The following is a 13,209-nucleotide window of genomic DNA, read 5'->3' as shown; positions in this document are numbered from 1 at the left end:
AAATTCAGTGTTACAAGAATCACTTTGAGCTGTTCAATTAATTTCAGACTAGAATAATAAGAAGTTGTAATGCTCAGCAAACTGAAAACACAAATGATCACTGAACTCCTCTGAACCAGCACATCTAAGAGTTGCTCTCACAAAAGTATTTTCCCATGGAGCAAAATGGACAGAGAAAGAGAAAGAACAAGGTCATCCAAACCTACTTTTCAATCTTTCAGTGATTATATTCTCAGACTTTCCTATTTCACTCTGTGTCATTTCAATTCTATGTGGCTGAATAAGATAAGGCAGGACTTCACAAAAATGAGGAAACTGTTTAAATGGAGAAAGCTGCTGTAGCAACACTGAGACAGTTCACATATTCATGAAAATTTTTCAGAGCTGTTTGTGCACTATAGAAGTGTTTAATAGTTTGTTAAATGCTAAATTTTTACTTTGATTTTGTTGGTACTTCTGGTTCATCATTATTTCATTTCAGAATTACCTTTAATGGTATTTAAAACATTTAAAATATTTGAGGCAGTCAGACTCCAGCCAAAATGTTTCCATTAGCCAAAAGCATTTTGTCATAACAAAACATCCTGGCAGACTTTTGGTGGTTGATTGTATTCTCAATTTGCCTTAAAATAGGTTTTTCAAACTTACACAATCTTAAGTCACAAATGAGAGAAAAAGAAAGTTCTTTGTTTCTTTTATTCTACAGAGGGATGTTTATAGTAAAAGTTATGTGAACTGATGGGCTCCTGGAAATGACTTTGGCAGTGGGATGCCAATGACTCTGTGACTTGGGAAATTTACTTCTCAAGCTGATGCTTGGTGTCGCTGAAGTTCCTGAAGTCCGGGGAGGTGCATCTTTGGACCCCGCTGGTGGAAAGGTACCAATGTCAGCGGAAGGGCAGGGATGACCACTTGCACTGAGACCAGCTGAAGGCATTCCAGATGGCAGGGCCCAGAACCCCAACTCTGGCAATGCTGCTTTCCAACCTGCACCCCTTTTCCCCTGTAGCTCATTTCTGCAGGTGATACATACCCATACTGAACCTTAGAATAAGGGAGCCATCATCCCTGCTCATTGCTATGCATAGAGACAGGATTTAAATATTTTATTCCCATCCCATAACTACTGGCTGCATGTCCCACATTTGTGTCACTTGGCCAGGATGCTTCTCAGGTGCCTGGTCATCCTGGCCTCTTGGTCCCCACTCAAGATGTCAGCCAGGACTGCAGCAATCAGGACACATACAGTGCATTAGTTTTGTAGCTGCAGATACAGAGTGAAACCAAATCAATAGCAAAAGTATAGTGGCTCACCATATCATTAATGTCTTTGGATTATAGAGCAGATGATCTTTTGTATGGTGAATGAACCAGAGCAGGCCACAGGGATATTTCAAAACACAAAGACTTTACAGTACTTTGGAGTACATATCCTTAGAAGAAGGAACTGTGGATGTGAATGCATTTTGTAGTGAACAGAACAAGCAGTGGAAGTAAGGGAGAACTGCAACACACACAGGGCTCAAATTCAAGGTAAAGCAGCTATTTTTTGGTGATGATTTCCCAGACAACCACAGTTTCATTTCTACAGCAGTGAAAAGGCACCACCCAACTAAGCAGCAGGGCTGTGTACCTTTGTGGTTCAAGGCCTTTAAGAGTTTCCTGTGGATTTATTGCAAAATAATATAATCCTAAAATGGTATAACATGTGCAGCTCTTGTCCTGCTCATATCTATATTCAGTGTGTTTCTTGCTTTTCTACCTAAAATGTCCATTGGCCAAACAACCTGACAACCTTTAATTTAATGGGACTAGGACTGAGGCTGGAAGGATCTCTGCTTATTTAGATTTCCTCTAGCACCTGTAAAGTTACAGAAAGGACAAAGTCTCCAAAAGGGTAGAGTCACTCTTCATACTACCTCCTTTCCCTGCAGAAGAATGGGAGGCAGCTCTCACCTTGGGTTTTTTTGATTTACTTGGGACTACTTTGCAGACACCTCTGTCTCTTGTGTCTTTCTCTGTCTGGGCTTTCTTCTTTTCTGTCACAACTGTTGCGAAAACCAGTGGATATAATAATGAGAAATATCCAACCTTTCAAAAAGCAGAACTGTGTAACCCTCAGACTGTCATAAGGACTCTCACGTGTGCACCCTGCTCTCCTTCCTCCTGTCCAAACATCCCATGAAGGGCTTATAAGCTCAGGGAACAAAGGGTGCTTAAGGATGTAGCTGTCCAGAAACATGCATTTGACCAAGTGCAAAGCAATGTGCGTGCAGTGATTAATGAAGAATATACATATCTTAGCACAACAAAATGGCATGGAAGCTCCCCTGATATCTAAAATGCCCCAGAGAAAGCTGTTTTAATTTATTGTAGGTTCTACACTGGTAAATTGTGGCTCCTTTGCACAGGGTCCTCCCTCTAATTCCTATTTATCTGTTCTCCTGAGAACTGTGACTGGAATTTGACTTGTTAGGTATAGGAAAGTCTTTCATAGAGTAAAATGTCCAGTGTCACTTGGTACCAGATAGGAAAAACAACAATTGTACTGAAGATAATTAAATATGTCTTTTAACAGACTGTTAGTTTACATTCTGTGCAGAACATTTTTAAAACATTGACTTGGAAAAAAAAATGGTTGAAACAAATTTTTCTGTGTACCAAAAGCTAAAAAATCAACTGAATACATAATTTTTTTTAGGGGAAAAAAAAACAGGTGTATCCTTACTTCTTCTGGCAGACCCTTAAATCCACAGAAAAGGAAGAAACACATTCTTAAACTTAGAAAGCTGGAAACACACTGCTCTGTAGCACACTTTTTCTTTTTTCCAAGACAGCACAGTGAACTCCTCAGATGGTCGGGTTCTGAGCTTTACCACTAAAACTTGCCAACACAAGAATCACAGGAAGGTTCACAAGGCTAGGCTTCCCTTCCTTTTTCTCCATGACTTTTTGGGTGGTCTCAGAAATTATGTTTGTGAGTTTTCCCACCCATAGCAGATGGAACAGGGTGTTAAATCTTTAAGAAACAATTGTTCCCCTTAAAAATGCTTGCTGAGTATTTGAGTTGAACAAGAGGTCTAAGAAACAAACAACCATTTAAAAGGCAAAACATATTCAGCTGCATTGATTAAAAATTACCAGTAATGTCATCATCATATTTTTGAGAAATAATGTGAAGTCACTCACAGATCATTTGGGGTCCAATTCGTAAAGTGGGAAATAAATTAGGACACAGAAGGTGTAAAAAAAGGGAATAAAATTAAATCTTTCGGTCCTTTGATGTATGAACAGTAAAGTAGTATATAACCTGAGGATATTCATAGAGGTAAAACACTTTTGCTTTTTGATCCCAATACAAAAATGAATTTCTTTTTCCAGATTTTTTTTTTTTTTTTGTCAGATTCATGTATGAAGACTGAACTACAGTCCTGATTTGACTGAAGATATTGGGGAAGTTGCACTGAATTCAGTGAACAGCCATATGAAATATTTTAGAAAATGTTAAAATGTCTTCTTTTCAAAATTATGTATTTGGGGCCTTTCCAAAGGAAGCCATTGAGGGCTGCATGTAGTTATATTTATTTTTCACACTATTTATGGAATGAAATAAAATATGATCTTTGTCTCGCCCCAAATGATTTTCTTACTTTTTAGCTCTTACCCAAATTGTCCTCTCGTGGTATTGCACATCAGTTACTGATTAATCACACAGCTCCAGTCACATCTTGGATTCTCTGCTCCTTAATTAAAGAAGAGAAAATAATGTTATTCTGGGAATGGGAAGATGCAGGAATGTAAGCTCCCTTCCTGAAACCAACAGTGTCATCCAAATTCATGTGAGTACAAAGGGAAGTAGGATTTATCCTGTGCTATTGTTTTATTTGTATGAGAGTGGTATAAAAAAAGAGGTTTTCTGGCATACAGCAGCTGGAAAGGGAGTTTTGATGCAACCCACAAGCATGCCACCACTGTATTTAGCAGCGCTGTGTAGGTGATGGCACAAGAGACCTCCCTAGTGTCTCCAACGGATCTTCTGAGCCCCCTATGGCATCCCTCTGGCCTCTGAATCCACTCCAGTCAGCACTCACCCGGTGCACGTCCTTCCTGTGGTGGACATGTGCCCGCATGTCCGCTGCTGCTTGCTGGGGAACAAGCAAGGATGGAAGTTCCTTAAAGACTCTACACAACTCCAGAAACTAATTTGACATTTATAGGGTTAAACCCTGAGACAGGCCAAAATGGCTAACATCCCCTCAAAGATCTGAAGGTAAAGTGACATTAGCCGGCTGAAGATCTTGTCAGTAGCTACTTAATAAACATTAAATAGAAATAAATTATTGTTAAAATTTTAGCCACTGCTTGATAGGTTCAGCCAAATCAGTCCCCCTTCTGCAAAGTGAAGGCAGGAGCTTTGCTTTCCTCTCTGCTCACAGGAGATGGTGAAGAGGCATGCATTATGGAACACAAAGCACCGGCATACCTGAGCTATAGCAGCTGTATAAGCCTCACAGGCAGAAGGAACACGCATACTGAATGAAATAGAGGGTTCAGCTGCAATTTGGGGTGGGGGAGTAAATTTCTTTCTTTCCTCAAAACACTTCCACAAGTTAAATGGGAAAAATGTAGAACTTTCTTCTCAGTATAAACCAGTCTCTAGGCATTGCTTTTTCCTGGTGTCCTGCCTGTTCTGTACCTACCTGCAGATAGGACACTGAGTACACTGAGTGGGCCTGATCGGGCATGGCCAGTGCAATGCTCAGAGCTCATTCTGTTTTCTTTTTCCTTGTGCAGAGTCGTTTGATGAGAACAATTTTGACCGTGTTCAAAAGTGTGTGTTAACTAGCCTGTAAAACAAACTCAACGTATCATCACTAGACAGATGGATTGATAGACTCACATATGCATATTTTTGCCACAGGAAGTACCTGTGACTATGAAAAGAGGCACAGTTTAAGTAAGACACCATCTAGAGCAATGCCATGCACTTTCTTCAGCACTCACAAGTTTTTATTGAGAAGAGAAATTTATGAAAATGGAAGTTCTACAGTGTTTTGGAGCTTGCACAATGCCAATGCAACCTCTGACCTCTGTTAAGACCAGGAAGTTCTTGGGTGCTTAAGCAGGGAAGAGAGCATAGAAACATGTCTCCAGCCCTTGCTGGTTTAATGCAAGGTGAGTCTTATGGCTGATGGAGAGCTAAGACTACAGACCTTGGATGGAACGCAAAGGAAGTGGTTACAAAGAGGTGGATCACTGTGCCTCTGAAGGTGAACCATCTTTTGTACTCTCTAGGCTTTCATCACTACATCGCCCTGTGCCTGCACTAGGTCTGTACAGAGTTACACACCCCAAGAAAGAGTCTGTATGTCATGATACACCATCAGTCTGCAGACTGCCAGAGTTTGGTTAGGAAAGCTCTCACACACTTTCCCGTCCTTCCTGCATGTTGTTGGTTTTCCATTACTCTGCTTCTGGATGGCCCCAAAAAGCCACAAGAACTTCCTTTCTTGTAGTGTTTCATCACTTTGGCCTCAAAATGAAACTAACCAAAATGAAAAACAGCTGGATCAAAAAGAAATCTAGTAAACAAACAAACAAAAAAGGGCAAACCTCTAGAAACTCAGTTGTTTTTAATTCTGCATCTGGTTTTGGCCAAGATGTGCATTCACTATTAGTTCTTTTCTTCCCTGTCAGTTCATAGGTTCTTCGCAAAAAGAATCTCATTTGTTTTCAGTCCCTTACCAGCCTCTGATCTGTACTTCTGTTTTACTGCTGTTCAGCAATTGCTTGGCTGCTGTGCTACTGCTTACGTTGTGAGACCAAATCCCTAGTGATTAATGATTTAAACTCCAAGATTTTGGTCAGCACCTAGTAAAAAATTATGACTTGTTTCTTTTCATTTAGGATCTGGAACACTTTTGTCGCTTAGGTTGATGCTAGTATGAAGAGGTTTTTTTTTCTAAACCCACTGAAACGCTTTGTGGCTCTTCTGCCCCATTAACCACAGTTTAAATTTTAAGGCAGGTAAAAGGTCAGCCCTAAAAACTTCACTTGAACAGAGGCAAATGCTGTCAATCAATAATTAAGTGTTCACTGCTAGTAAATCCAAATTCCTGTATACAGAACTCTTCTCTTGGCACGTCAGGCTCATCAGCTTCCTTTTCAGTTTGACTTGCAGCAAGTGATAGCAACAAAATAATAGCAGGCATTCTGCAGTTTTTTTAAATAATAACAGACATTCTGCAGTTTTTTATATCATGTGTATTGTTTGTTCATGGGTTTAATTTTATGAAATACAGACACAACAGGAAGTAACTCAGAAAAAGCCGGAGTTTCAGAGCAGGACTGCTGGGAAGGGCCTCTGGCTAATTACTTTTAATAGATTATTTAAAAGTAAGCTGTTCTGTGCCAAATGAAAGGTATTTGGGGGCATGAGAGAGGAGGTGAATGACGGTGTGTGCGCAAAAGACAAGCGACTGGAGGCTGGGGAGTCCAAGTGGGTTTAGGCAAAGGAGAGGTACAGCCTGACAAGTTCTTCCCACACTGCTCCCTCCGTTAATGCCAGCCTGATGTGAAAGAACCATTATTTCAGGTCTGCTCGGTGCTGAGCCTTCCCTGAAGGGAGAGCTGAGGCACAGCCCATGCGTGGGGTGCTCTGTGGGTGGATGACGGCCAGTAGAGGTCCAGGCTGGGCCTTCCAGGCGCCGCTCAGGCAGGGCCTCGGGAGGGACTTTAGCCCCGGCCCCACCATGGAGGCGGAGCGTGCTATCCTCCTGGCCTCAGAGTGCCTAATCTCTCACTGCTTTATGTTTTCAGTTCTTTGTTTTCCTTGTCGTGCTGCCAGCGGGGCAGACAGTGCAGGCAGTCAAGGAGCAGCTGCCTGCCGGAGCTCTGGGGTTCACGTCACCGAGGCAGGACTGCCGGGGCAGAGCGAGCAAGAGGGTGAGATTAGGTGAAACATTAGCCACGTCCTCTTGGCTTCCTTCCAGAGCCTTTCAATTATTTCTTTATGTGCTGGTGGTGCTGTGCTTGTTTGGCATTTAAAAGGTATGCTCGGAGAGGATTTCACGACGAGCTGCCATTTTACAGTTCAAAACAGATGCGGGCTTATCACCCATGGAAATTTATGTCTTTGTGAACCCCTTCCTCTCCCCTCCCTCGGGGTTTACAGCAGAGCCACTCCAGGGAGATCAATCATGAGGACTCTGTAATAGGCTAAAAATAATGCAGGTTATGAAAGTCTGGAAGCTGTCACTCATTTGGGGATTTAAAGATTCAAATGTCAGTCAATATCAATGACTCCAGGAGCTGGACAATAGCAGAGAAAGGCCAAATAGTCTTCTAAGATGGTTAATGTGACCCACAAATCACTTACTTCAATGCCAGTTGCCAAGCTGTGTCTCCTCAGTTTCCCATGATGCAAGGAACAGGAAATATTTGTGACTGTTAATCAGGAACAGAATTTCACCTTAAATACAGAAATATAGGTTCGGAAGGCAGAATGAACTGTGCCTATATCCCTCCTGACAGATGCCAGTCTAACCAGTTCTTAAAGACTAGATGGAGACTCCACCAGTGCCCTGGGCAACCTGCTCCAGTGCTTTCTTATCCTCCCCATTGGAAAGTTTTCTTTATCCCAGTGGGAGCATGGGCTGGGTTCCTTATCTACCCAGCCATATAAATGCAGAGTGGCATGTTGCAACACTGCTGGTGACTTGCAGTGTCCTAATGACAGTACTTCATTTGGGTCAGGGTGGGGATGGTGAAAAGCATACTTCAATAAAGCTTGGAGTGCAAATTCAGATGGCTGAAATATATTTTCTGCCCAGGTTAACAACCAAGAAAACAGAGAAATAAGTAAATGCAGGCATGAGCTTTCACAGTTGTGTAAGTGTTGTAGGATTATATCTTAATTTTGTGCTGGGATTTGTACTATTGTTGTCAAGGGAGGCTAATGCACTGAAGATGACTCTAATGAAGTGCTATTTTTTAAACGAATAGGAAATTGGAGTGCTCAGAGATCAAATATTTTATGTTTAATCTCGACTGGCTCTTTGACAAATTTTGTTGGCTCAACTGTTATGCTAGTGCTGTGTTAACACTATAAAAATGGGCAGAGGATTTTTGGGGATTTGTGAGGAATAGGTAATATTCTGACTAACTTCCAGGCAATTAGCACTGCTTTTGAGTTGATTTTGCTTTTGCATATCCTGGCAGACATCATGCAAAGAGTAGCTGGAGAAGAAAGACATGCCTGCAATTTGACACACCCGTAGCTTGCCAAGAGAGATCACTGCGGCATCTTCAGTGGATACTTTCACAAAGGCATGAGACAACGCACTCAGAACAGTAGTCCGAGGGGGCCACTGCCTGCTCGTAGGGTTGGATCTCACTCAGGACTCTAAACCGCAGAAGTGAAGAAACCTCAGTACTCTCCTAATCGTGGGAATGACCTTAATATCAAGAGTTATTTTTAAAAAAGCTATGTTTCTCTGCCCTCCCTGTGTGTGCAAGAGAGAAAGGCAGACAGAGAGTGGTACCAGTTCTTTTAGATGGACAGAGAGTGATACCGTCTTCTGTAAGAGCTCTCTGGACACCTGAGAGTAGAAAGTTTCCAGCTGGCTGTCAGACTCTTAATTTCTAATAAACTCATGCTAGATCTTACCAGCCCACATCTGCTCTGCTCTCTTGCTCAACAACTAGTTATGCAACCTGAGGGAAAAGTGCTATTAATTCCTGAATTTCGGAGCTCAGTTCTTGCACTGAAGACTTCTTACCCATCTCTCTTTCCCCTTCCTGCTGTTCCTGGGTTCTCCATACCAGGGTGGAGGAAGGCAATGCTGGAGATACTTCACTTCACAGCCACTCCCTACAGACCTGATGCTAAGGGATAGAGGGTGAAGGGGATGTGCAGGATCCCCACTTTTCATTGGCCAATACCCAGAAAAAAATGTTGTGGTGCCTTTTGTATAACATGGATCAAAGGGCTTCCCTGCATTGGTTCCTGTTTGAACTATCACTTTTCTTTGAGTAAACCAGCCAATTTAATTAAACTGTGCCGTGACAAAGAATCTAATCTCTGCTGAAAGCACATGCCTTATTTCTAAGGCAGATTGTCTAGACAGATGTGTGTGAGAGCCCACTTCCAAAGTTCTGCTCCAAATACAGGTACTCCTAGATTAGAGCTGTATGAGCCGGTCCCTTTGCTCTAGTGAAGAGCTTCAGCTTTTAGAAGCTCTTGCTGTAAGACACATTTTCCACTCCTCAGTCTTTCAGTGAACTCTTTTCTGAAACCTCTTTATCTATAAACATCTTCTTGAATGGCACAAATGAGGCCAGGACACTTTTAAACCAAGACCAGTGACAGACATTGTCCATAGCATCCAGAGTTCCCAGGTTCATATGCACGAGGATTCCCCTAGTTGTTTTGTTGAAGTAAACATTTCCTCCTGTTGGGTTATCTGCCTCAACCCCCCTGCAGACTCGCTGTTTCTAATAACTCGCTGTTTCATTAACCTATGGGGATGCCCTACAAGATTTGTCCTTTGATGAATGAGTTTACTTTTTGCTGTGCTGAAGTTCATATCAAAAATTGGTTGCTTGTGTGCAGCTTGCCAAGCATATCACATTGCTCCTTCTCAGGGAACTGGTGTCTTCATTACTGACCACTCCATCATTTTATGTGACTCCTGGTCTGCCCCTGCTCACATGCATTTCACATCAGATAAAGTATGTAGGAGGACTAGGGTCAAAGGCCCTCCTGTCCCACCTGTGCTCATGAATCACAGTGCCAAATCACATTTCTTAGACTTATGTGAATTTGGGCTGCCTAGTAGATACAACAGAGCTGTGGAGGAGCTCTAGCTCAACTCTCCTACTTAATGAGCAAATGCTAAATTTGACTAGGCCTGCCTATCAGTGGCCTGTAGGCTAATGTCAGCCCTGGTGACATTGTCATCTGTCTCATTGTTCCTGGAGGGGATGGGGAGTATCACTAGAGCTGTTTCTGTAGGGAGCCTTTCTAAATTACCACATGAAACCTCATCCCACCATAGACTAGAGAGCAGCCTCCACCCCCATCTCCCCAGCCCTTCACCACAGCAGTGCAAAAACCTTATTTGATGGCTGATGATGGATAAGCCGGAGATAGCTATTTGCTGTGTCAGGGAACACTTCCTGCTCCTGTGTGTTGTGTCAGTAGAATTAGGTCCCAAAACTGATAAAAGTGAACTGCTGGTTATTTTAGAAAATACTGGGCTCCCCCACAAAGCATATGATCCTGGCTGTGGTGTTCTGCATGAAACTCAATGCTGAGGTGTGTTCAGAGTGCAGCTGCTTGGCTGAGCCCTTCAGAAGACCTTGGTGATGGGATGCCTATTCTGGAATGCCATTCACCTGTGGGCATGAAGCTGCCATGAAGCTGTGGACAAGTGCTGAGAGCTCAGCATGCGTGAGATGGTGGTGAATCTGGGCTGCACAGGAGCCGAGCAGTACTGAGGTCTGATAGTTAGGTACCACCTGAGGTTGAGAAATACCAGACTTGGTTTGAGAGTGTCTCATACAGCTTGAGCACTCCCTTTTATTTTGCCTCCCACTAGACACTTGTATTCTTTACTGGACCTAGCCATGGTGATTTTGACTGCAAACCACATGTATTGTTTCCATCCACACAGGGGCTCTACTTGCTCAGTTCTGTCACTGTCTAGTCCTCTTCAGCCACTTCTCATCAAAGCAAGCTTTTCCTCAAAGCTGTCCTACTATTTGACAAAGTTTAACTGGTCATAAACACAATGAACCAGATTCTGATCTCATTTACTTCTGTGACCTTAATAGAGTTTCTCTGACTTATACGGATGCACATGAGAACAGATCCTCTCCCATTTAATTTGCCCTACTGCCTATTTGCCAAGTGCTAACTGCATAGTTGGCTCAGTAGAGAACGCAAAGGACAAAACAACTAATGCATAATAGCTGTTAACTCCCAGATGCTGCTGCCTGGGCCGTTCACACACTGCTGTAGTCTTGGCAGTGGCTGGCTCCTCCCATGGTGCTCCTATTGGAGCACCAAAATTACTGAGAGAACATTTTCTCTAAACACCTTGCTAACCTCTAGGTGTCTTGCTGACTTGCATGTAATCAGATTTAAATGTCAACATGATGTTAATATTTAACAACTATCACCAGGAGCTTCTCACACCTCTTCTTTAGAAGATACAAAGAAGCCCGATGCCTACCTGTTCCTAAAGCTCTATCATCAGTTTGAAGCAGATTCAGGTGATATGCTGGATTTTTATCAGTTATTATCACCTGCAGCAGCCCCTGGCACAGGATTGCCCTAAAAATATGCTTTCCCTGGACACCTTCCAGATTTTTACTATTGCAGTCTCTTCATGAGCCAGAGAGAGCTTGTATTGTGCAAAACAAGAAATAGATAAACAAAACCAAGGATAAAAAATAGCTCAAATGATTTAATTTCTGTTTTAATTCCAGAAAACACATGAGCCCCCTGACACTTCCCACACGCAATTCTCTCTGAAGCACAAAGATGATGTATTTTAAATGATACTGTTAATGGCATTGTATGTTGCTACAGGATAATGGTCTGCTGTGGAGAGAGAATTGTTGAGGCAAAGATAAACACTGAGGCAAAGCCAAAATGTTTATTTTCTAAACACCAGACTGTAATGCAGGCAAAACATACAATATCATTATTCTTATTACTAATGCATTGGAAGCCTGAACATGCCCCATAAGAAATTCTTGTTTGGGCCCCAAGTGAGAAAGGCACCCAGGTTGATGCAAATGCAGATGCCAGAGGGCAGCCGTTGACAGTATCATGGGCAGTACTCTGAAGTTGCCCCTCTTGGCTGGTGTCTGCCCTTCTGTAGTCCAAAGGTGGCTGAAGTGCTGCCTGGAGACCTGGCTGCTCACAATTGAAGCACCAGGAAGAACAGATTTCTTCTTCAGTGGTTCAGTGAGAAACTAAAAGCATTTGCTGATTCTTCTGCTTTGTTTGAGGTAATGAAACCATGGGAGATATGACCAGCCTGTCATCAGAGTGTTATTTTACGGTTTTCAAATCTAATTTTACAGATACCTGTGAATAACTCATGCACATGTTTGGCTCTGAGCACTGGTGAAGTACAGGTCCATACAAGCACACAGGCAGATTCAAGCAGAAGCAGGGCCTGGTACCATGCAGTAACAGAGGACGAGCTACACCTGAGCAGAGTGTGCAGCTGCTCCTGCATGTTTGGGCACATGCTGGTGCAGGTTTTCCTTTGTGCATGTCCTGTGGAGGCTGAGAGCCACGGCTGCACTGGCTTGTAGGAGGGGATCCCAGCAGGTGTTGGGTGCCCTTTCAGCCTAGTGATATCCGCCCTGCGCCTTGCAGCAGTGCTGAGGCAGGTCCCAGCCTTGCTGTTGACAGCAGTCACTGGTTTGGGCACCTTGATAAAGGTAGAATGCTGGCTTTTTTCTACCATTCTGCCCAGGGATGGGTGCAGGTCCCAGGTGTATGAAGATTTAAACACCTAGCTCTTATTAATTGTATTGGTCATCAAGTACCTAAATACACTCACGGGCCTGGGCAACTCCCTAAATCCATTCAGAGAGGGCACCAACATCCTTGAATGTTGTATGATCTGAATGTATTGTTTTCAGATTGGCTGTAAAACAAATGTGTTCACCCACAGAAAATACCAGATGCCACTCTATTGTACAGAATGGAAAGACAATGTAAGCTTTTCACAATTATTCTACTTCTCAAGACTGTAACCCAGATCCTTTTAAAATATAACTGAAAATTAGACACTAATGTACATATCTTATGTGTGTGACCTGGTTTTCAAAGGTATTGACCATCCAAGGTTGTGTGTCAGCATCACCTGAAGAAATAAAAACTTCTGGGCTCTCCATCCCTTTAGAGAAAATAAACCATTTTCAAACAATCCAGCCTTTCCATGTACATATTGATGTCTTAAAAAAAAACAACCCAAACCAAAATAAAATGAAAAGTAAAAAAATAATTCTTCATTATTTGAACTATGATGGATTCCTCCATTATATCTCTGTCATTGGCACTTTCCTTGATAAACCCAAATCATGGCATTGTCGTGAACTGCAAATTTGTTTCATCCTGCTCCTGTGGATTTAGCTGCTGTGTATTCCTGTGTAGTTCACTGCAGGTTGCTGTGCTCCGCAGTG

The sequence above is a fragment of the Pezoporus occidentalis genome, unplaced genomic scaffold, assembly GCF_034315485.1.
Source record: "Pezoporus occidentalis ecotype Australia unplaced genomic scaffold, CSIRO_AGI_Poc_V1 ctg71, whole genome shotgun sequence".
NCBI lineage: Eukaryota > Metazoa > Chordata > Aves > Psittaciformes > Psittacidae > Pezoporus > Pezoporus occidentalis.
This window is presented reverse-complemented; position numbering follows the sequence as displayed.